Source organism: Lepisma saccharinum, chromosome 27, assembly GCF_977018435.1.
Source record: "Lepisma saccharinum chromosome 27, izLepSacc3.1, whole genome shotgun sequence".
Lineage (NCBI taxonomy): Eukaryota > Metazoa > Arthropoda > Insecta > Zygentoma > Lepismatidae > Lepisma > Lepisma saccharinum.
The window spans coordinates 27,617,434-27,641,433 of NC_139255.1; the positions used below are offsets into that span (position 1 = coordinate 27,617,434).

Consider the following 24,000-nt stretch of genomic DNA (forward strand, 5'->3'; position numbering starts at 1 on the left):
CACTGGATTTAACACGTTCCACGCAGGAGCTCATTGCGATATATCGAACGGCTAGCAACTCGCTCTAAATAACTCCTTGTAGTGGTTGGCAATACTGTTTGTTTACATTTCGCGAGCGGCACTGGAGCGAGCTAAATTGATTGAATTTCTGCATCATTGCTGCATTTCGGAGAGTAATACATATTCTACAATGCTGTAGTACTTCTAGTTCTCCATGTGTGAGAATAGTTGCCATAACTCACTAAAACCTCTATATTGTATTACGCAAATTAAGGAGCACAGTAAAGCTACATCAGCCGTCTATTTGCCAAGGTAGCTGGTATCTCTATTATCCATACAGAATGACATCGCCTTATCTCTAAACTCTTTAGAAGTCGTTAGCAACTTCAGCTCAAGAAGAAGTAGAAAAATACATTTTTAGGCTGAGTGAAATTATTAAATATAATTTTAATGAGTAGGGACATAAAATGTATGACACCCCTCAGACTGGTTTTGACTACACTTAAAACTATGTCAAGATGCTTATATAAGTTTTTGCCTACAGTGTGCTACTCTGTCGAATCCAAGAATTTAGTAAAAAAGCCCTCGGGGATTTCCCGTAAAAAGTATGACCCCCTCAGATTGATTTGGCTACACGTACAAAACTGCATCTGTCAGATTGTTGTCCATAGGATTGTAAAAAATATGGCCCTCTTAGCATTGTTTTGGCTACACTTAAAACTAAGCCAAGATGCTCATATGACCTTATTGCCTTTAGTGTAATACTCTCTAAAGAATAATCTTATTAGCTACATACACACACACACACATACATACACACACACACATATACACACACACAAGTTTACTTCTGGTCTACTGCTATTGCATCATGTTGCGCAACAAATTATTATGCAATATTATGCAACAAATTATAGGCAATATTATGATGACCTGTATCTAACGTGCTGTTTTCTGATTGGTTGGTTTTGACGTAATGCGATGATGTGGTGTCTTCTGATTGGTTGGTTATGACGTAATACGATGATGTAGTGTCTTCTGATTGGCTCACTGTTTCGGATGTTTTCAATGCAGTCAATGCTTAGGCTACTTAAAGAGATTTTGCATTACAGATCAGTCAGTATTGTGAGAGTGGTTGAAGAGTATGGACGTGTTGTTAACTATCTTGGCCCACATGCTTATGACCACATTCTTGAACCCCCTCTGAGTTGATTTACATCAGACTCGTATAGACTGGACTACAGGTCTGTTCGGTTTGATATACAAAAATTCTTATTATTCACATTAAATGTATTTCTGGTATACTGAACGAAAGGCTTATATTTTGTACAAAGTAGTCTGATATTTGACACATCCAGCTTGTCTGTTATAATCCACTCATATTTAGAGTCAGGCAGATACACTAATTTATATCTGTCCCAGTTTGTTATACAAGATCAATGCTATATGACACGCATTTGCGGTCATTGCTCCTCTATGTACACGACGTGCCTGTGCAGACACGCATTTGCGGTAGTAGGTCATTGCTCCTGTAGATCAATGCTTATTCTACATGACATATCTTTGTGGTAGTAGCTTTACGACCTGTCATAGTTTGTCAGACACCAGCGTTTTTTTTAAGTGTATAGTTTTATTAAGTATATAGTTTTTGATTTGAGCCCCAAGAAATTATATATAAATACCAAAAACGAAAAATAGTAACACACTAAGTATACATACAAAGTATACACACTAAGTATACAAAGTAAACTATTGAACCCAACTGATATTTTTTATTAAGCATATAGTTTTGATTTGAACCCCAAGAAATTGTATATAAATACATACGACGAAAAATGCCAAATAAAGAATATTATAATCAATGCGATAAGAATATATCTAGCCCCAATTGGGCTAAGCACCAACGTAATTGTGATCCTGAGAAACGCAAAATGCCCACTAAAATATGCCAAAAATGCCATAGAAAATTTTGCAAGGCATAATTCAATAGGCATATAGGCGCTTCTTCTGCACAGGCATCAACATTGCCCCCACAGTCATCTACATCTGGTCTAAAAAGAAAGCTTGTTATATCCGATAATACTAGACCGGCAAAGCGACCATGCAATGCGCCTATTCATAGTAGTTTTAACAGTCAACTAAGGGATTACCGTTTCGTATCGGAGCCAAGATGTGATATTAAGAATTTTTTGAACAGTAAAAATCCTGATACGCTAGCTATTCTAAATGCACAAAGTGGCTCTTATAAGCTATCTCTTAAATTGTATACTGCATATAAGAAACCAAACGGAACAAAATTTACACACCCCCACATAACAGAAACTGTACCTGTATACTCAAATACAAACTTAGACGAAATACTAAGCAGGTTGATAGACCAATTGCTTATCAAACATTCTGAGTTTGCTGCTAAAGAATCAGGATGGAATCTTCGTGGATCTCCACACAGGCTCTATGTTAATATTTCTGAATTCAGACCTCTACAAGGTTCTACATATCTCTGCTTTTACCTGACAATATCAAAAACAAAAATTCTGTGGTTAACGTAGAAAATACCGACCAGAAATGCTTTTTGTGGTGTATTTTGACTGCTTTGTTTCCAGTTTTAGATCATCCAGAGCGAGTATCTTATTATAAACAGCACGAACATGATTTCTGATGATGCTATGGAGGGCTTAGAATATCCGATGTCTGTCAAGAATATCAATACATTCGAAAAAAGGGCCAAAGATAATAATGGTATGCCATTATCTATTAATGTGTTTATTTGTTCTGCTAGTCGTGGCGATTGCTTGATAGAACCTCTTAGAATCAGCAACCTTGATGATGACTCTGCTGTCCCGATCGATCTGCTCTTAATTGATAGAGACGGTACATACCATTACACTCTGATACGCAATCTTCAGGCTTTAGTCAGAAAACAACTAGGCAAATCCAATACAATATACAAGGTGTGTCGAAGATGTTTGACTGTATTTGATGGTCAAAAAATAGTAAATGGTGTTTATGAAAAGAATACCGAAATTGCTAAAAAACAAGTTGGCTGAACATTTAAAATACTGCGGCAACCATAAACCTGTTCATATGGCTATGCCTAAACCAAACGAAAATGCCAAATTCAAAAAATTCGAAGCCTTGTTGTGGCACCCAGCATATATAGTCTGTGATTTTGAATAAAATCTCAAACCGCTTGCATTCTGCAGCCCAGATCCCGAAAAGTCTTCAAGTACAGCGTATCAGCTACACGAACCTTCTAGTTTTTCTTATGTGGTTGTACAGGATGGTGTTGTTAGTAAATCATGCTTATACAGGGGACCAGATGCTGTTAAAAAATGTGTGCATAAAATAGAAAATGTGTGTGCCATAGCATAGTCCTCAATGTTTTGTTAAAATCAGAACCTATGCTACCTTTAACAGAGGATCAAATCGAAGATTTCAACAATACAGAAAAATGCCCAGTATGCAATTCTGAATTTTCGGATACAAATATCAAGGTGCGTCATCATCGTCATACGGACGGTCGATATAAACAGGCTTTGTGTAGTAGCTGTAATATTAAGATCCAGAGACCAAAATTTGTCCCGATATTTTGCCACGGTGCATCTAATTATGATTTTCATCATCTGATCAGATACGAAGGGTTTAAGAAGCAGGATTTAAATATTTTAGCAGAAAATGACGAAAAATATATAGCTATTAGCAAAATAATCAGTGTTAATGGCAGGCCCATATACCTAATATTTCTAGATTCATATAGATTTCTGTCGGCTAGCCTTGCCACTCTGGCCAGTCAATTATCTGATGCCCTATTCAAAATTACGTCTGACACGTTTCCAAATTTGGACCTGAAATTGCTTAGGCGTAAGGGTGTATATCCATACGATTATGTTACCGATTTTTCTAAATTTGACGAGTATGGTTTGTCACCGCAAGAAGCGTTCTACAGCAAACTCAGAACATCAGGAATCACCGATGGCGATTATCGCCATGCCCAGTTGATGTGGACCAACTTAAATTGTCAGAATCTTGGTGATTATCATAAATGCTATTTGGCACTCGATGTGACGCTCTTAGCCGATGTTATTGAGGCATTTAGAGCATCCCCAATACAAAATTATTACCTTGACCCGGTCTATTTTTACACTGCTCCAGGCCTAGCATGGTCTGCGATGTTTCTGAACACTAAAATAAAATTGGATCCGATCCGGGACCAGGACATGTATCTGTTCATCGAACAATGTATACGAGGGGGGCATAGTACAATGTTCTCAAAGATATAGCAAAGCCAACAACAAGTATGTCCCTGATTATGATCCTGCTCGACCATCAAACTATATATTTTATGTGGATGCCAACAGCCTGTATGGCTATGCCATGATGGATAAACTGCCAGATGCAGGGCTTGAGTGGGTTGAAGATTTTAATATTGAGGATCTTCAAGACTTTGATGACAGTAACTATGGCCTGTTCTTAGAGGTCGATCTTGCAATTCCTGGTAATTTACACAGCCGGTTTTCTGATCTGCCGCCAATACCTGAGGTCAAGTGTCCACCTGACTCTAAACAGAAGAAGCTAATGATGACTCTGGAGCCAAAACAGGGTTATGGCATATACTACAAGAACCTCCAGTTCCTGATGCGTCATGGTGTTAAAGTAACCAAGGTTGGCAAAGTCTTAAGGTTCAGGCACTCAAGATGGTTGAAGCCATACATTGATACAAACACCGAGATTCGAACACTTGCAGTAACACAATTTGAAAATACCCTGTTCAAATTGATGGTCAATTCGGTGTATGGTAAGACCATAGAAAATGTCAGAAAACATACTGATGTCAAGTTGGTTACTGACCCCAGCCAGATCAAAAAAAAAGGTAGCAAAGCCTAATTTCAACTACAGAAGAATTTATGATGACAATCTGGCACTCTTCAAAATGAAAAAAACTAAGAACAAGTTTGATAAGCCTATTTATGTAGGGGCTGTAATATTAGAATTGGCCAAATTACATATGCTGGTGCTTTATTACGATGTGCTTAAGCCTTTTTATGGTGATCGTGTAAAACTGATGTATATGGACACGGATAGCTTTATCCTTGATATTCAGGCAGATGATGTTTATAAAGATATAGCACAGCCTGCATTGCTTTAATATTTTTGGATACCAGCGAATTGCCTGGCCAACTGAATATTCAACCACACAACAAAAAGGTGCCTGGTAAGTTAAAAGACGAGACACTTGGCGATGTTATTGTCGCATTTGCTGGGTTGAGGGCCAAGATGTACAGCTTTGAAACATCCAGTGGTGCTGTTACTAAAAAAGCCAAGATCGTTGGTAGAGTAACTGTAGACAAGGAGCTCAGATTTGAAGATTACGAAGATTGTCTCAAATCATGTAGTACAATCAGAACATCAGAATGTAGAATCCAGAGTGTGGATCACGTGTTGACTACAAATATTGTAAGAAAAGTGGCTCTGGTCCCACATGACGATAAGTGTTCATGGTTGTTTATATACCATGAAACGACCAATCGTTGACGAGTAGAGTATGTATACCACATGATAAAACGCATCTCTTATCGTCATGTGAGACCAGAGCCACTTTTCTTACAATATTTGTAGTCAACACGTGATCCACACTCTGGATTCTACATTCTGATGTTCTGATTGTACTACATGATTTGAGACAATCTTCGTAATCTTCAAATCTGAGCTCCTTGTCTACAGTTACTCTACCAACGATCTTGGCTTTTTTAGTAACAGCACCACTGGATGTTTCAAAGCTGTACATCTTGGCCCTCAACCCAGCAAATGCGACAATAACATCGCCAAGTGTCTCGTCTTTTAACTTACCAGGCACCTTTTTGTTGTGTGGTTGAATATTCAGTTGGCCAGGCAATTCGCTGGTATCCAAAAATATTAAAGCAATGCAGGCTGTGCTATATCTTTATAAACATCATCTGCCTGAATATCAAGGATAAAGCTATCCGTGTCCATATACATCAGTTTTACACGATCACCATAAAAAGGCTTAAGCACATCGTAATAAAGCACCAGCATATGTAATTTGGCCAATTCTAATATTACAGCCCCTACATAAATAGGCTTATCAAACTTGTTCTTAGTTTTTTTTCATTTTGAAGAGTGCCAGATTGTCATCATAAATTCTTCTGTAGTTGAAATTAGGCTTTGCTACCTTTTTTTTTGATCTGGCTGGGGTCAGTAACCAACTTGACATCAGTATGTTTTCTGACATTTTCTATGGTCTTACCATACACCGAATTGACCATCAATTTGAACAGGGTATTTTCAAATTGTGTTACTGCAAGTGTTCGAATCTCGGTGTTTGTATCAATGTATGGCTTCAACCATCTTGAGTGCCTGAACCTTAAGACTTTGCCAACCTTGGTTACTTTAACACCATGACGCATCAGGAACTGGAGGTTCTTGTAGTATATGCCATAACCCTGTTTTGGCTCCAGAGTCATCATTAGCTTCTTCTGTTTAGAGTCAGGTGGACACTTGACCTCAGGTATTGGCGGCAGATCAGAAAACCGGCTGTGTAAATTACCAGGAATTGCAAGATCGACCTCTAAGAACAGGCCATAGTTACTGTCATCAAAGTCTTGAAGATCCTCAATATTAAAATCTTCAACCCACTCAAGCCCTGCATCTGGCAGTTTATCCATCATGGCATAGCCATACAGGCTGTTGGCATCCACATAAAATATATAGTTTGATGGTCGAGCAGGATCATAATCAGGGACATACTTGTTGTTGGCTTTGCTATATCTTTGAGAACATTGTACTATGCCCCCCTCGTATACATTGTTCGATGAACAGATACATGTCCTGGTCCCGGATCGGATCCAATTTTATTTTAGTGTTCAGAAACATCGCAGACCATGCTAGGCCTGGAGCAGTGTAAAAATAGACCGGGTCAAGGTAATAATTTTGTATTGGGGATGCTCTAAATGCCTCAATAACATCGGCTAAGAGCGTCACATCGAGTGCCAAATAGCATTTATGATAATCACCAAGATTCTGACAATTTAAGTTGGTCCACATCAACTGGGCATGGCGATAATCGCCATCGGTGATTCCTGATGTTCTGAGTTTGCTGTAGAACGCTTCTTGCGGTGACAAACCATACTCGTCAAATTTAGAAAAATCGGTAACATAATCGTATGGATATACACCCTTACGCCTAAGCAATTTCAGGTCCAAATTTGGAAACGTGTCAGACGTAATTTTGAATAGGGCATCAGATAATTGACTGGCCAGAGTGGCAAGGCTAGCCGACAGAAATCTATATGAATCTAGAAATATTAGGTATATGGGCCTGCCATTAACACTGATTATTTTGCTAATAGCTATATATTTTTCGTCATTTTCTGCTAAAATATTTAAATCCTGCTTCTTAAACCCTTCGTATCTGATCAGATGATGAAAATCATAATTAGATGCACCGTGGCAAAATATCGGGACAAATTTTGGTCTCTGGATCTTAATATTACAGCTACTACACAAAGCCTGTTTATATCGACCGTCCGTATGACGATGATGACGCACCTTGATATTTGTATCCGAAAATTCAGAATTGCATACTGGGCATTTTTCTGTATTGTTGAAATCTTCGATTTGATCCTCTGTTAAAGGTAGCATAGGTTCTGATTTTAACAAAACATTGAGGACTATGCTATGGCACACACATTTTCTATTTTATGCACACATTTTTTAACAGCATCTGGTCCCCTGTATAAGCATGATTTACTAACAACACCATCCTGTACAACCACATAAGAAAAACTAGAAGGTTCGTGTAGCTGATACGCTGTACTTGAAGACTTTTCGGGATCTGGGCTGCAGAATGCAAGCGGTTTGAGATTTTATTCAAAATCACAGACTATATATGCTGGGTGCCACAACAAGGCTTCGAATTTTTTGAATTTGGCATTTTCGTTTGGTTTAGGCATAGCCATATGAACAGGTTTATGGTTGCCGCAGTATTTTAAATGTTCAGCCAACTTGTTTTTTAGCAATTTCGGTATTCTTTTCATAAACACCATTTACTATTTTTTGACCATCAAATACAGTCAAACATCTTCGACACACCTTGTATATTGTATTGGATTTGCCTAGTTGTTTTCTGACTAAAGCCTGAAGATTGCGTATCAGAGTGTAATGGTATGTACCGTCTCTATCAATTAAGAGCAGATCGATCGGGACAGCAGAGTCATCATCAAGGTTGCTGATTCTAAGAGGTTCTATCAAGCAATCGCCACGACTAGCAGAACAAATAAACACATTAATAGATAATGGCATACCATTATTATCTTTGGCCCTTTTTTCGAATGTATTGATATTCTTGACAGACATCGGATATTCTAAGCCCTCCATAGCATCATCAGAAATCATGTTCGTGCTGTTTATAATAAGATACTCGCTCTGGATGATCTAAAACTGGAAACAAAGCAGTCAAAATACACCACAAAAAGCATTTCTGGTCGGTATTTTCTACGTTAACCACAGAATTTTTGTTTTTGATATTGTCAGGTAAAAGCAGAGATATGTAGAACCTTGTAGAGGTCTGAATTCAGAAATATTAACATAGAGCCTGTGTGGAGATCCACGAAGATTCCATCCTGATTCTTTAGCAGCAAACTCAGAATGTTTGATAAGCAATTGGTCTATCAACCTGCTTAGTATTTCGTCTAAGTTTGTATTTGAGTATACAGGTACAGTTTCTGTTATGTGGGGGTGTGTAAATTTTGTTCCGTTTGGTTTCTTATATGCAGTATACAATTTAAGAGAGCTTATAAGAGCCACTTTGTGCATTTAGAATAGCTAGCGTATCAGGATTTTTACTGTTCAAAAAATTCTTAATATCACATCTTGGCTCCGATACGAAACGGTAATCCCTTAGTTGACTGTTAAAACTACTATGAATAGGTGCATTGCATGGTCGCTTTGCCGGTCTAGTATTATCGGATATAACAAGCTTTCTTTTTAGACCAGATGTAGATGACTGTGGGGGCAATGTTGATGCCTGTGCAGAAGAAGCGCCTATATGCCTATTGAATTATGCCTTGCAAAATTTTCTATGGCATTTTTGGCATATTTTAGTGGGCATTTTGCGTTTCTCAGGATCACAATTACGTTGGTGCTTAGCCCAATTGGGGCTAGATATATTCTTATCGCATTGATTACAATATTCTTTATTTGGCATTTTTCGTCGTATGTATTTATATACAATTTCTTGGGGTTCAAATCAAAACTATATGCTTAATAAAAAATATCAGTTGGGTTCAATAGTTTACTTTGTATACTTAGTGTGTATACTTTGTATGTATACTTAGTGTGTTACTATTTTTCGTTTTTGGTATTTATATATAATTTCTTGGGGCTCAAATCAAAAACTATATACTTAATAAAACTATACACTTAAAAAAAACGCTGGTGTCTGACAAACTATGACAGGTCGTAAAGCTACTACCACAAAGATATGTCATGTAGAATAAGCATTGATCTACAGGAGCAATGACCTACTACCGCAAATGCGTGTCTGCACAGGCACGTCGTGTACATAGAGGAGCAATGACCGCAAATGCGTGTCATATAGCATTGATCTTGTATAACAAACTGGGACAGATATAAATTAGTGTATCTGCCTGACTCTAAATATGAGTGGATTATAACAGACAAGCTGGATGTGTCAAATATCAGACTACTTTGTACAAAATATAAGCCTTTCGTTCAGTATACCAGAAATACATTTAATGTGAATAATAAGAATTTTTGTATATCAAACCGAACAGACCTGTAGTCCAGTCTATACGAGTCTGATGTAAATCAACTCAGAGGGGGTTCAAGAATGTGGTCATAAGCATGTGGGCCAAGATAGTTAACAACACGTCCATACTCTTCAACCACTCTCACAATACTGACTGATCTGTAATGCAAAATCTCTTTAAGTATCCTAAGCATGGACTGCGTTGAAAACATCCGAAACAGTGAGCCAATCAGAAGACACTACATCATCGTATTACGTCATAACCAACCAATCAGAAGACCACATCATCGCATTACGTCATAACCAACCAATCAGAAAACAGCACGTTAGGTACAGGTCATCATAATATTGCCTAATAATTTGTTGCATAATTTTGCATAATAATTTGTTGCGCAACATGATGCAATAGAAGTAGACCAGAAGTAGACCAGAAATAAACTTGTGTGAGTGTGTATGTGTGTGTGTGTGTGTGTGTGTGTATGTGTGTGTGTGTATGTAGCTAATAAGATTACACTTTACAGAGTAGTACACTGTACGCAATAAGCTTATATAAGCATTTTGACATAGTTTTAAGTGTAGCCAAAAGCAGTCTGAGGTGGGGTCATACTTTTTATGTCCCAGTAACAGTATATATTATACTACTTTTATTTTTACTATTATTTAAATATCATAATACTTTTGCTGGCGTAGGTCTGAAGAATATGTATCGATTCACTTTGGAATTTCAGAGTTACAAATAATTGGAGTCCCGCATTCTAATCTCGCCCTGGGCCCCGTGAGATGTTGCTACGATAATGTTCTCAAGTGTGACGCGTCAACATGGCGGATGGTGTTTTCAGCGTATCTCTGTACCCCGCAATTTTTTAATCCTCGATTTTACCTCAAAATGCACGCACAGATGCTCGAGAAAGTGTAGGATTTCTTTCGAACAATTTCAAAACTAATGTAAGAAAGTGTAAATATAAATTCAAGAAATGCAGAAACAGGAGTTATCTAAGTATATATCAAACAACAGTACTACAATGTAATGGTAGATGGCAGGTTGAAATAATAACAGAAAATGTACATCTAATTACTACCTAACTAACTAACTCTCTAGCCTTCTTAAACCCGAAGGTTCATGGCTGCAGCAACACAGGCCTTCCATCTGTATCTATCCTTAGCAAGATCTATCCCTACTCTTTTCCATTCCTACCGATTTCCCTTAGGTCCATCTCAACGTTAATCCTCCATCTTCGTCTTGGCCTTCCTACAGGTCTCTTACCATCAGGTTTCCCAACAAGAATCCTGTAAACTCTTCTTTCCTCTCCCATTCGTGCCACATAGCCTGCCCACCTAAGTCTTCTTCATTTAATCATTCTAATAATATCTGGACATGAATAAAAGTTATGAAGTTCTAAATTATGTAAACTTCTTCACTCACCTGTCACCTCATCCCTTTTAGGACCAAAGATTTTCCTAAGGATCTCATTTTCAAATACTCTCAATTTGTTTTACTCTTTCAATGTAAGGGACCAAGTTTCACATCCATATAATACTACAGGCAAAATTACTCTTTTGTATATTTTAACTTTTTGTTTCTTAGATATTAAACGAGAAGACAAACGTTTATGAAGAAAAACGTAGCACGCATTTCCTAAATTAAGCCTGCTTTTTATTTCCTAAGTACTTGAATTTGGAAACTGATTCAAACTAGTAGTTATCAATAATTAGATTTTGATTATTACCTAACACTTGGTTTCGGCCTGTAAGCATATATTTAGTTTTCTCTTTGCTAACTTACAAACCTATCTATTTAGCTGCTTTGAAAAATATTTTAGCATTATTCTTAATTTTAGCATCTAATTGACTTGTTAAATAGCAAGAAATATAAGTGATAACGATTAAAGTTAGAAACAGACATGTCCTTTCACTAAAATTACTGTTTTAAATTCAAACATAGAGGTTATATAAAAATACAAAGTATCACTATTAAAAATAATAGAAATATGCACTTGAGAAAGCACAATGCAATTTTATCTAATACAAAAGTTTTAGAATGATTTTCTGCAACTTTAGATTACGACAAGTTCCAAAAGTTATTGTAAGAGTGTTTAATTTCGAAAGATACTATGTCAAGCACATACAAAATATGAGAAGTCCTTCCGACAAATATCACAAGACTTAAGTTTTACAGAAATTCCAGTCAGAAGTGAAAAGTGGCACGTGTCGCATGAGAATTTTACGAATGGAACGTAGGCTTCTGCAGCTTGTCATGCCACTGCGGCGTGCAACGTTGCTGTTGATTGGCTCGTTCTCTAGCGATGTGTGCTGCCTGTCGTTTGTGCTTCGGTCTGATATCTCCCTTAGACAAATCTTTAACCAAAAAATGCCGGAAAGCTTTGTACGTCATACATACAAGCATAGGTGTGCACACGGGAGGCAAGAGGGGGCATATGTCCCCCTTAAGATTCACACTTAGAAAGTTAGTGTAGAGGAATCTTATCGCCGGTATTAAAAATTCTTATACTCTTTAAAATATTATGTGTTTCCAAGCCGACGAAATTTTCAGGCAGCTATTTCCTATGAAATTGAACTATCCAACTTCGTTCTTTACCAAATATCTTCTTATTAACACTCTCACACACTTTATTCGGTCGTTGTGTTACCTCTATGTGTTTGCAGAATAACTTACCCATGCATTTAAAATCAATATCGGCGATTGGTTGAGAAAAGTTGGGAGGGAGCAACAACACTTTACTTTTTCCTCGTAGAAAAGGCTTAGCATTAAGATGCCATAGTGCGGGGGCAAAAAGTGTGGGGGACAACTGCCTTCCCAACCCTCCCTAATCGTCATCACTGTTGGAAATGAACAAATTATGTGTAGTTGTTTTCAATCTGCTGTGCAAAATCATGCATGTCTAAAATAGTCTCTGATCCACTGAGTCTCAAAGGGGAAATAAAGGTGGGGGGAAAGAACATTGGTGTCACACAGGTTTGATTTCTTCCAATACAGTGATTTTTGGCGGGTTCGGACACACTCTATATTCGCTCTTGTTTTGTACCCATCAATACAATAAAATAGCGAGATGGAATGAGTTTTTTCTTTCTCCAATTTAACTTTCACCAAGGCTCTTGACCCCCCCTGATAGAAGTTAAGAAAAAGATAAAAGATTTTAGAAGAGATACTGTGAACAAGTCGAGTTGGAGAGAGATTGTCTTTTGTCTTTGTTGAATGTCTTTCATGTAGTTTTTATAACATGAAGATATAAGTTAAATAAATGTTGTTTTGTTCGTTAACGTTTGGCCTAATTAAAGATTATTACAATTGGCGACGAGGATGGGTTTTGAACGAAGGTAACAAGAATAATGTGTATAAGAAGATTAGTCTTATTATGAATAAGAAGCTATGAATAATGGAGGTTAGTAACCATATACAGTTTTTTGAACAGTTCGATGTGGAACGTGGTAATATTCAAACATACATTGAAAGGTTTGAACAATTCTGTTTGGCAAATAATATTGCAGCAGATAAAAGAGTTTGTACATTAATTTCCGTAGCTGCCGATTTAGTGGCACCAGCAAAAGTTTCACAAAAGTCATATGAAGATTTATGTTATTTAGTGCTAACTCATTTTAAGCCTAAAATAAATGTCATAGCTGAAAGATATAAGTTTCATTTGTTGAGACAAGAGGAAGGGAAATTATTGATAGAAGTTAAGAAAAAGACAAAAGACAATTTCTCTCCAACTCGACTTGTTTACAGTATCTCTTCTAAAATCTTTTATCTTTTTCTTAACTTCTATCACCCCCTAATCAGAGGGTCTGTGCATGCCTGTGCATACAAAGAGTGATGTGACGTTTGGAAAAATTGTCTTTCAGAGATTTTCAGCTTCTGTGATTTTCCTGCTCATGGTCGTATGTGTACCCTAATTCAATTTGCGCGATTTCATATGTATTTCCTTTCATTTACGTTGCAGGACTTCCCCTCCCCTTCCTCTCTCTCTCTCTCTCTCTTTCTCTCTTATTACCTTTGAATGCTACTCTCTGCTGGGTCAGCATTGTTCCATATTCCAAACAAAATTAACACAGTTTATTTTTATTTAAAGCACCAGCTAAAGAAATGTTGTTTCAAAACGGAAATCATTACTAGAATAGATGCTGGAGGTCTCTCGTAGTGCACTGTTTACATTGCGCCTACTTCATTTTGAGAAGCGCGAAAAAACTGTTTGTTTAATACATAAAGGGAACGATGTGATGTTTGCAGAAAGGAGCAGAGATGTGACTTCCATCACAAGAGAACAAAGAGCAGAAGGTCTTTCAATCAATGGTGAATGAGCCTTCAGTTGAACGAGGCACCCATTGACTTGCATGCGTTGTAGCCTGGAATATTGTTTCTGCCATCAAATGTGGACTGTTGTGTCGAAGCATTCGATCCATCGAAGTAGCACTCGCATTTAATCAGAACGAGAATAGCTTCAGAGAGAATGGGCACAAATGCAATTACCTAGATGGCAACAGAATGCATTTGCTTACAGAGTATTTTGAACTTTATGCATTTTCATGGCAGAAACAAGTGACAGTGTTTACTAAAGGCGGAATCACACGTAACTAGATTTCCAGTAGGAATGCCCTACTTGGCGCTGGACTGCTTTTGACGACTAGACCGTGCTCTAATTGCAACTGCCTTCTCTGCTAGATTCTGTGGAACAGCCAATCATTGCAAAAGTTTGGTCATGTGACGATTCTGTGAGTAGGCAGGGGTAAGTACTTTATCCGCGGTTTTCGACGTTGATTGTTTTTGTTCGCTCCTTGCTTCGATGTAAGACTAGGCAGAGAGTATTCAAAGCGATGAGATTTGTACGCGATAAACGTGATTAGCCGATAATGAAAATTCTTATTATTACCTGTGCATTAAAAGTTTTACATATTTAGTAGAACATTTTTTTTTCTAAAAAATGAATCCAGCGAATCTCACGTATTAATATTGAATATACATAAGCAAGTTCATTAAAAACACGTTGAATACCATATTTTCATTCGAGCCCTTGCATTTCTTTCAATTTTTTAATATCAGGAGTAGCTATTCTCCTACAACGTTAGTCAAATCGCTTGTCCATCTCATAGCTTATCTGCTCTGCGCAATGCCCTGTAGGATCATAAATATACTGACAATTACGGTAACAAGTATCGTGTGAGGCGAAAACTAGCAGATGAGGCAGTACCACACAACTAGTCTCAGTCAAACTGGAAACTCAAGCAGAAAATCTAGCCTCGTGTGATAGAGGCATAACTAACCACAGTATTCTCCAGCTTAGGTTAGATTTATAATGCTCCGTACTCACAAAGGCATCGGTTGAAACAAGCAACAAATGAATTCTGTAATTAGATCAAATGTTTAAATGCACCATCGAGAAAGATGCTAGAAGATGCATCAATAAGTAACGTAATTCCATTTCGAACCAAATATTTCAGTTACATTCCAAAAGTAACTTTCCGAATACCGTTGGATATTTACAGTGTATAAGTTTGCGATTAGAAAAAAAATGTCAGAAAAGCGATATTAAATAACAAAAATGAAAATTGAACCGTGTATCCCATGTACGTGAAAATTGTGTCCTTCATACTGTACAACAGGTGCTCAAAGGTGTCGGCTGTAAATGGAAGCTGTTAGAGACCAGTTACATCACATGAGCTCTTCAGTTTAACCATTACCAGAGCGTCGTTAGAGATGCCTGAACTATCCAGCCAAACCTATTTTTGGGGAGCAGGATAAGGTATACTAAGCTCTTTCCTTGCCAACAGGAGGTTAGGTGTATCGAGTTGATTTCTTCCTGGAGATGAGGCCTGCTCGAGTTCACACCTTCCTGCAGATAAGGCCAAATCGAGTTCATACCTTCCTGGAGATGAGGCTTGCTCGAGTTGACACCTTCCTGGAGATGAGGCCTGCTTGAATTATTACCTACTTGAAAAGAGGCCTGCTCGAGTTCGTTCCTTCCTGGAGATGAGGCATGTTCGAGTTGACACCTTCCTGGAGATGAGGCCTGCTCGAGTTCCTTCCTTCCTGGAGATGAGGCATGCTCGAGTTGACACCTTCCTGGAGATGAGGCCTGCTCGAGTTCCTTCCTTCCTGGAGATGAGGCATGCTCGAGTTGACACCTTCCTGGAGATGAGGCCTTCTCGAGTTGATACCTTCCTGGAGATAAGGCATGCTCGAGTTGACACCTTCCTGGAGATGAGGCCTGCTTGAATTATTACCTACTTGAAAAGAGGCCTGCTCGAGTTCGTTCCTTCCTGGAGATGAGGCATGCTCGAGTTGACACCTTCCTGGAGATGAGGCCTGCTCGAGTTCGTTCCTTCCTGGAGATGAGGCATGCTCGAGTTGACACATTCCTGGAGATGAGGCCAGCTCGAGTTCGTTCCTTCCTGGAGATGAGGCCTGGTCGAGTTCATACCTCCTGGAGAAGATGTCTGCTCGAGTTCATACCTTCATAGAGATGATGTGTGTTCGTATTGATACCTTCCTCTAGATGGGACCTGATCCACTTGATACCCTCATTGAGATCAGATCTTTTAGACTTGATACCCTCATTGAGATGACACCTGCTCGATTGCACACCTTCCTGTAGAAGAGGCCTCAGCGAGTTCATACCTTCATGGAGATGAGACCTGCTCGAGTTGATACCTTCCTGGAGGTGATGCTTGCTCGAATTGATACCTTCCTGGAGATGAGGCATTCTCAAGTTCGTACATTCCTTGTGATGAGTTAGCTCGAGTTGACACCTTCATGGAGATGAGACCTGCTCGAGTTCAAACCTTCATGGAGATGAGGCCTGATCGAGTTCGTACCTTCCTGGATATCAGACCGGATCGAGTTCCTGCTTTCCTGGAGATACGACCTGCTCGAGGTCATATCTTTCTGGAAATAAGGCCTGCCTGAGTTCATACTTTCCTGGAGATAAGGCCTTCTTGAGTTAATACATTCCTGGAGATGAGGCCTGCTCGAGTTCACACCTTCCTGGAGATTAGGCCTGCTCGAGTATATATCTTCCCGGAGACGATGGTTGCTCTAGTTCATACCTTCCTGGAGATGAGGCCTGCTCGATTTCGTACCTTCCTGGAGATGAGGTAGCTCAACGAGTTGACTACTTCATGGAGATGAGGGCTGCTCGATTTCGTACCTTCCTGGAGATGAGGTGGCTCGAGTTGACACCTTCCTGGAGATGAGGCCTGCTCGAGTTCATACCTTCCTTGTTATGGCGCCTGCTCGATTTCATACCTTCCAGGATATAAAGCTTGCTTGAATTCATACCTTCCTGGAGATGATGCCTTGTCGAGTTCATGCCTTCCTGCATATGAGGCCTGCTCAAGTTCATATCTTCCTGGAGATGAGGCCTACTCGTTTTCGTACCTTCCTGAAGATGAGACCTGCTCGAGTTGATACCTTCCTGTAGATGAGGCATTCTCGATTTTTACCTTTCTAGAGATGAAGCCTACTCGAGTTCACACCTTCATGAAGATGAAGCCTGTTCGAGTTCGTCCCTTTCTGGATATGAGACCGGATCGAGTTCATACTTTCCTGGAGAGAAGGCCTGCTCGAGTTCATACCTTTCTGGAAATAAGGCCTGCCTGAGTTCATACTTTCCTGGAGATAAGACCTGCTCGATTTCGTACTTTCCTGGGGATGCGACTTGATACCATCCTTCAAATGAGGCCTGCTCGAGTTGACACCTTCCTGAAGATGAGACCTGCTCGAACAAAGTTTATTAAGCTTCGATTACTTTTTTATGTGCACTTTGGAAAAATAAGTTCATTTTGTGGACCTTATTCCATGTTAGAAATTAAATATGTAAATACCAAATGAGAATATCATGATGAATTTATGTGAATCCTTTCTGTCTATTTAATGTTGATTAACAAAACACATTTACAGTCGTTTACGTTTCTAAATTGGATGTTTTATCATACAGAAGAAAAACAAATCAGTGAAATGCAAGCATGAGGGACTCATAGTCTCGCCACTTGTCTGTGAACAACTGTCCACAAGAACTGACGATACTAGGGACAGAGGCTTAACGCACCATTAATATTAATATTAATAATATTAGTAGTAGTAGTAGTAGCAGCAGCAGCAGCATCAGCATCAGCATATTATTAATAGTAGTAGTAGTAACAGTAAGTTGTCAAAGACGTCAATTTCCTCGTAAATTACAGAAAAAGGGAGTAGAAGTCAATGCTAATGCATTTGTGTTCAAACAATTTGGCACATTTTCTTCATAACGTTCAATTTCACATTAATATCGGAAAACAAGCGCACAAACTGCATTTCTCAAAGACAGAAAATGCATGCTAAATGCATTCCGAATATATATTTTTTTTTATTTTACAAATAACATGTATAACTTCCATGTACAAGATATGTTGTACACATATGCAACATGGAGCGATGTAAAAAAAGAAAATACACATGCAACATGCCAATTCTAAATTGTGTATGTATTCGAAGTTCCTTTAATGCATATATGTAGCATGTTTTATTTAAATACATTACATAATTAATTCTTCCACCTCACAGTAAACCAATAGCAAAACTTATGTAAACCCTCTCTCAAATGTGCACGCTCCTTTTCCTCCAAATAATTGTTTATGGTTTTAAGACATAATCAATCAAGACAAGTTTCACTCCTATCTCACAATGCATTACAGAATACAACCACATATTGCGAGGGAAGAGAGCAAAAAAGATTATTATATCATTTTTTTTTGCAAAGTAGAACGATATTTATTTAATAAGGCGCTAATAACTTCACATTTAGATTGTTCGTTCCCCGGGGCCGACTCTTGTTGACCCCTAACTACGGTTCTGAACTGAATAAGACTAAGAAAAGCAGGTAGTGCGAAAGAAGTAAGCAAGAACATTTTAGGTTTTCTTGTTTTTTTGCATAACGTTTTAAATCGACGGGGGAAATTGTCCCTGTGCCCCCCTGCAGGTGTCATTGACCGATATTGATTTCCTTCCAAATTTGGAAGAAAGGCAATGTCCCCACGCCCTGTAGTTGCGCCACTGACTATGGAAGGCCATCCGTACCTTCCAAGCTCTAGTTTTATGTATACAGCTGAATGCAGAAACCTCATCGAATCCTGTCATTGAATTAGATTGCTGAGGATCAGATTTGTGTAAGAATATGCCGTTATTATCTTCACATCAGTTTTGTTTGTGATGATATTTAATATTAAAAATAATACTACAACTGATATGAGCAACAATATTGCTCGAAAAAGAACCGATTTCCTTAAATCCATCAGCAAACCCTTTCTCAATACTAGACGTTTACCTCGAACGCTGCTTATGTTCGAAACAGTAACAAAAACAATTTGTAACCTTGAATTACAGACAAGATAACAGCACTCCTAAGAGCCTGCATTATGCGAATTAATTATGATTAGTATTCGATAGGCTATCTACCACTCCTCTAATGAAGAACGTAGTTTGTATTTTGCATAGATTAGGAATATCGTTCATCATTAGGGAACTGATTTTAAGGTTCATCACCTTTCTAAAATTATAGCTGTTTTCACACCGATCGTTTGAGATATGTATTTCAGGACATAAACGCAAGTAAAATGAACACACTTTGTTGCACTCTTTCGTACGATTAGCACATTTATCCTCTTCGTATCACTCTTTCATGTCTCAGCACCTCCCTTCTCTTTCATATTTTGTTAAAAATTTGGACAGCAAAATAAATGATTTTCACCCTTCTTGAGCAGCTACATAAAATCCTATAGTCTCATTTTGTAGAGCAGAACGAGAGCTATAAAATGGTATAATATATATTATAAATGGCTAACTACTAATTATTATTTCCTGCAGTATTGATTAAAGAATGTTAATGTAATTGGTTTAGAATCTACTTAAATTAGCACATTTAATCTCTTTCAAATACATACCTTTCCATGCACTCAGGGATAACTTTTGATTGTAGTTGCGTAGAAACAGCTGTCACAAAGGCATCACTATTACTCCAATATTGTTGCGCCAAAGGATGAGAACGATGATATTTATGGAAATTTTAGATCGTAACTGCATTTTTTTATTTCGCACATTTTGGTGATGTTTAGGGCAAAAAATATTTTCTAGTCCTTTTCATTACAATTGAAGGAGTTGGTTCGTGTAGCGAAAAGCCACATTTCTTGCAAAAGATTTCAAATCAAATATATATTGTGGTCATTTACAGACATTATGCAGACAGATTTCTTTTTTCTATGACCTAGGCCGCAACAAAGTACGAATAGCAGAAGAATGTAGTGTGTAAAAGCAGATGTGCTTGAACTTAAAGTCTGGGTTCCTTTCTCTTGATTTGCACTAGCTCGTCTCGAACCTTTCAAATATAATAATATCCCGTGGAGCAACTGCCCTTGGGAGCCAGGACCTGTCTACCGACTACCAATCTCACTCTCACATGCCCCAGAAAAGCTGGGACATCCAAATAGAAGTGTTTACACTTCCCAAGGGCCGTCCTCCGTGGCGGAGTGGTAACCACATCGCGCTGCGACACCAGGGGTCCCGGGTTCGAATCCTGATCTGTGCATGGACGTTTGTGAGTGTCCATTCATCAATTTCATCATATCATCAAACATCCCCATCTTCGCAAGGCCAAGTAAAATAAAGCAAATCAAAAATCTTATGAGGTATAGAAAGAATAAAGAGATGAACCAAAGTAAGGAGGCGCAAATACGAATGGGTTACTCAAAAAATCGTCAGGTCGTCAGTAAAGATTTAGAACTTCAACTAAAGGAATACCTTGTCCACTGTTCAAAGATCTACTACGGTTTGACGCCTAAAAACATCAGAGAGTTTGCATATGAATTAGCAGTAGCTAACAAGGTGAAAAATCCTGACACTTGAATAAATAATAAAATTTCCTGGAAAGAATGGTTTACTGCATATATGAAAAGGCATCCTAGACTGCCTCTTAGAGAGCTTGAAGGCACGAGCCTAAGCCGTTGTACTAGCTTCATCCGACACAACGTGGACATATTTGTCAGTAACTTAAAAGCTGTTCTGCAGAAGTACAAATTTGAGGGCAAATATATTTGAAACACCGATGAAACCGCTACTCATACTGTTCAGCGCCCTGGGAAAATCGTTGCAGAAAAAGGTGAACGTCAAGTTGTCAAGGCAACGTCAGCTGAGAGGGGCATAACTGTAACCCTTGCCTTTGTTGTCATTTCCACCTCATACTTCCCACAGACTCCAAGCCATGGGTATGTCGGTTTATGAACCTTTCAAGAAGTTTTATTTTGCAGCAATTGACAGTTGGATGACCAGCAATCCAGGGAAGACCTTTACTATATACGACATACCAGGAGTCGTTAGCAGTTCACTACCCAATGCTCTAACACCAAAAAATATTATATCAGGCTTTCAAGCAACGGGAATAATGCCATTCAATTCAGATATTTTTACTGAAGAAGATTATTTCCCATTTTCCGTAACTGCTCGACCAATGACTGAAGAACATGAGCAAGATCGTTTATCTGATGAAAGAAAAGCCTCTGAAACGAACGTCCATGGATTAGAAGCCACCCCTTCCAGCAGTAGTGCCACTCAAATGCATCGTGAGTTAGTAAGCCCAGAAGAGCTACTTCCCTACCCTGCGGCTCGAGAACGAAAAGCAAATTGAAATGGGAAACAACCAATGATGTCATCATTTCTTACAGACACACCAGTAAAGAACAGATTAGAAAATGAAGCTTTTACAAGAGTTAACAATAAGCTATTGAAATCAAAAAGAGTTAAAAATAGTGTATTATTCTTTGGAAAGAGGGAGTTAGCAAATAACAGCAATAAAATAAATAATGGACTGACCGAAAGAGAAACTCGAGGTGAAAACAAGAATAGACCAAACAGGATATATTTGAAGAATAATAATTGAGGGTTAGAAGATGAAGACAGCTTGTGTCTTCCATTTGCAACCTCTAAGCCTGGTGAAAAATGGATACAATGTATTTCCTGGAGTAGATGGGCTCATTTAAAATGCGGATACGTGTGTACAGCTGTGTTCATTGTAGATCAGATATGTGCATAACAGAAAGTGATAGTGACTAATTTGAAGTAAGTTGATAACGATGTGACAGTCTTATTATATAAGACAAAATACGAGCGTGCGATACTTTTTTCATGTTTGTATGTTTTTCCTGAATACTAAAATTTAATTCAAAATTATTTCCTTGTATTTTGTCTTATATAATCAAACTATGTCACATCGTTATCAACCTATTTCAAATTAGTATCAACTTGCCCCATACCAGTATCAACTTGCCCCTGAGACGTGTCGTGCGTTACTAATTAGGTTCTCGTGAGCTTAAAAATTATATCTGCGAATATTTTATGTGCTTTTTATAAGGTAAAGAGCTAAGCTATCGAGTAGTAACATGTTTTATTTTATTGCTAGCAACATAAAAAAGAAAAAATAAACTCTCAAATTGTATCAACTTGCCCCGCTCTCCCCTATTCTTAGCCCACAACAAACCGATTAAATCTTGGATTAAATGATTCTTCGTGTAAATGAACATTTATGAGTAATTATGCACCACAAAAATATCCCTATTTGTGAAGCGAGGACAATATCATGACCAGGAAAGTTATGAGCTGGACATTATTACTTGTGTCGTATTTGTGAATTCATTGCAGGGGCTACGTTGTATTTGTGTGTGTGGGGGGGTGTGTGTATACAAACCCATTCTGTGTGTATATATATATCCGTGTGCACATGTGTATGTATCTATCTACATCAGGGTATTTTTTCGGGAGGGCCTGGAGTTGTTAAGGTGGATAGTACATGTACATAGCTGCTCTCTAGAGGGATGGAGCACACAGTAAAATATTTCGTATATTTTGAACTTTTCACACTCAAAATTAACAACAAGGTCATTTAAAGGAGGGTTTACATTTACAACTCTGTTTTTTTACGAGTTTTTCACGGTTTCTGTTTGAAAATGTTGATTTTCTCAAAATTTCGGAATGATTTACATGTATCTATTAGTTAAAGAACAACAATCTATGCAATTCTCTCACTTATATTTACAGCCTACATTATCCAGTACAATAAGCATAAAAATATCAAACAAAATTGAGGACTAAAAGTGGTAAACGTTGTAAGTGCCAAAAGTAAAAGTGTTGCGAAATCACATCGTTCCGCACATCAGCCCGTAAGAACGTGCACACTAGTGACCTCTTTACACGCCTTATGAACTACTTAGAGGGCTACCAACCACATTTCACGTTTACCACATTATAAAGCATGGCACATTTCACAGTTTAACGTGGAAAACGGTGTTTGAATTATTTTGGCACTTACAGCTTTTACCAATTTTAGTCCAATTAATTCTCCTTATGGCAAAAGATAGAAATAAATAGGTGAAATCATTGGTTTGTTTTAAATCAGCGCTCATTGCGCTCCAGTGAAGAATTAATTTTGGACGTTCAAATTGTTGTGTCAAACTTTTATCTCATAATACATATATCCAGCCCTATTTTTTAAAAAAATCTTTATAAAAAAATATTGGGGGGGAGGGTAGTGTAAATTTCTGAGAGTCCAAATCCGACATCCTCCGTCGCATTGAAGTCTATGGGTTTGTTACAACTCAGATATATCCGTGACTGTAGATTTATTATAAGACATTTGAAATATTTCTTGCTTATTCCAAGGATTACGATGTTACCACACGAGCAGTAGACTATATGTCAGACAATTGTATGCATTATACAGAGCGATCCATTGAAGTGTAGACCGCCGCGTCAGTGTTTGCGCTATCGGCAAACAAGGCACTCACTGCCGAGTGTCGGTATCGTAGAGTGTCGACGAAGCAAGAGGTCAACAGTTTCTGTAATTAAATGATAAAAACAGGTGTTCAAACTAGTTGCCTTCGATACGCACTCATCTTTATTAAGACACCCACTGACGTAAACTGGCGAGGGGAGCTAGAATCCTGCTTTAACGGAAGTCCTAGAAGTAGATATGAGACTGTGAAGTGATAAGGGTCCTTGTTTGCATTGTGTGACCTGTTTATTAGTCGGGCGACTGCGAAGTGATCGGCTGGTTGTTACGTATTGTATTTTTTCTAGTGTATTCAACAGCAAAGTGTGTTATGGCTCAGCACATGTTCTCTACTGCAAAGCGTGTATTTACTTATGATTCATATGTGTTAACTCAATCGGTACATGAAGT

At 38.2% G+C, this 24,000-nt stretch overlaps 1 protein-coding gene across 1 annotated transcript in view; it reads left to right on the forward strand.

Annotated features, from left to right (window-relative positions):
• LOC145980366 (dipeptidase 1-like) overlaps positions 1-24,000 on the forward strand; it is a 136,302-nt gene that overhangs the window by 35,907 nt on the left and 76,395 nt on the right. The gene's annotated exons all lie outside the window — the stretch shown is intronic.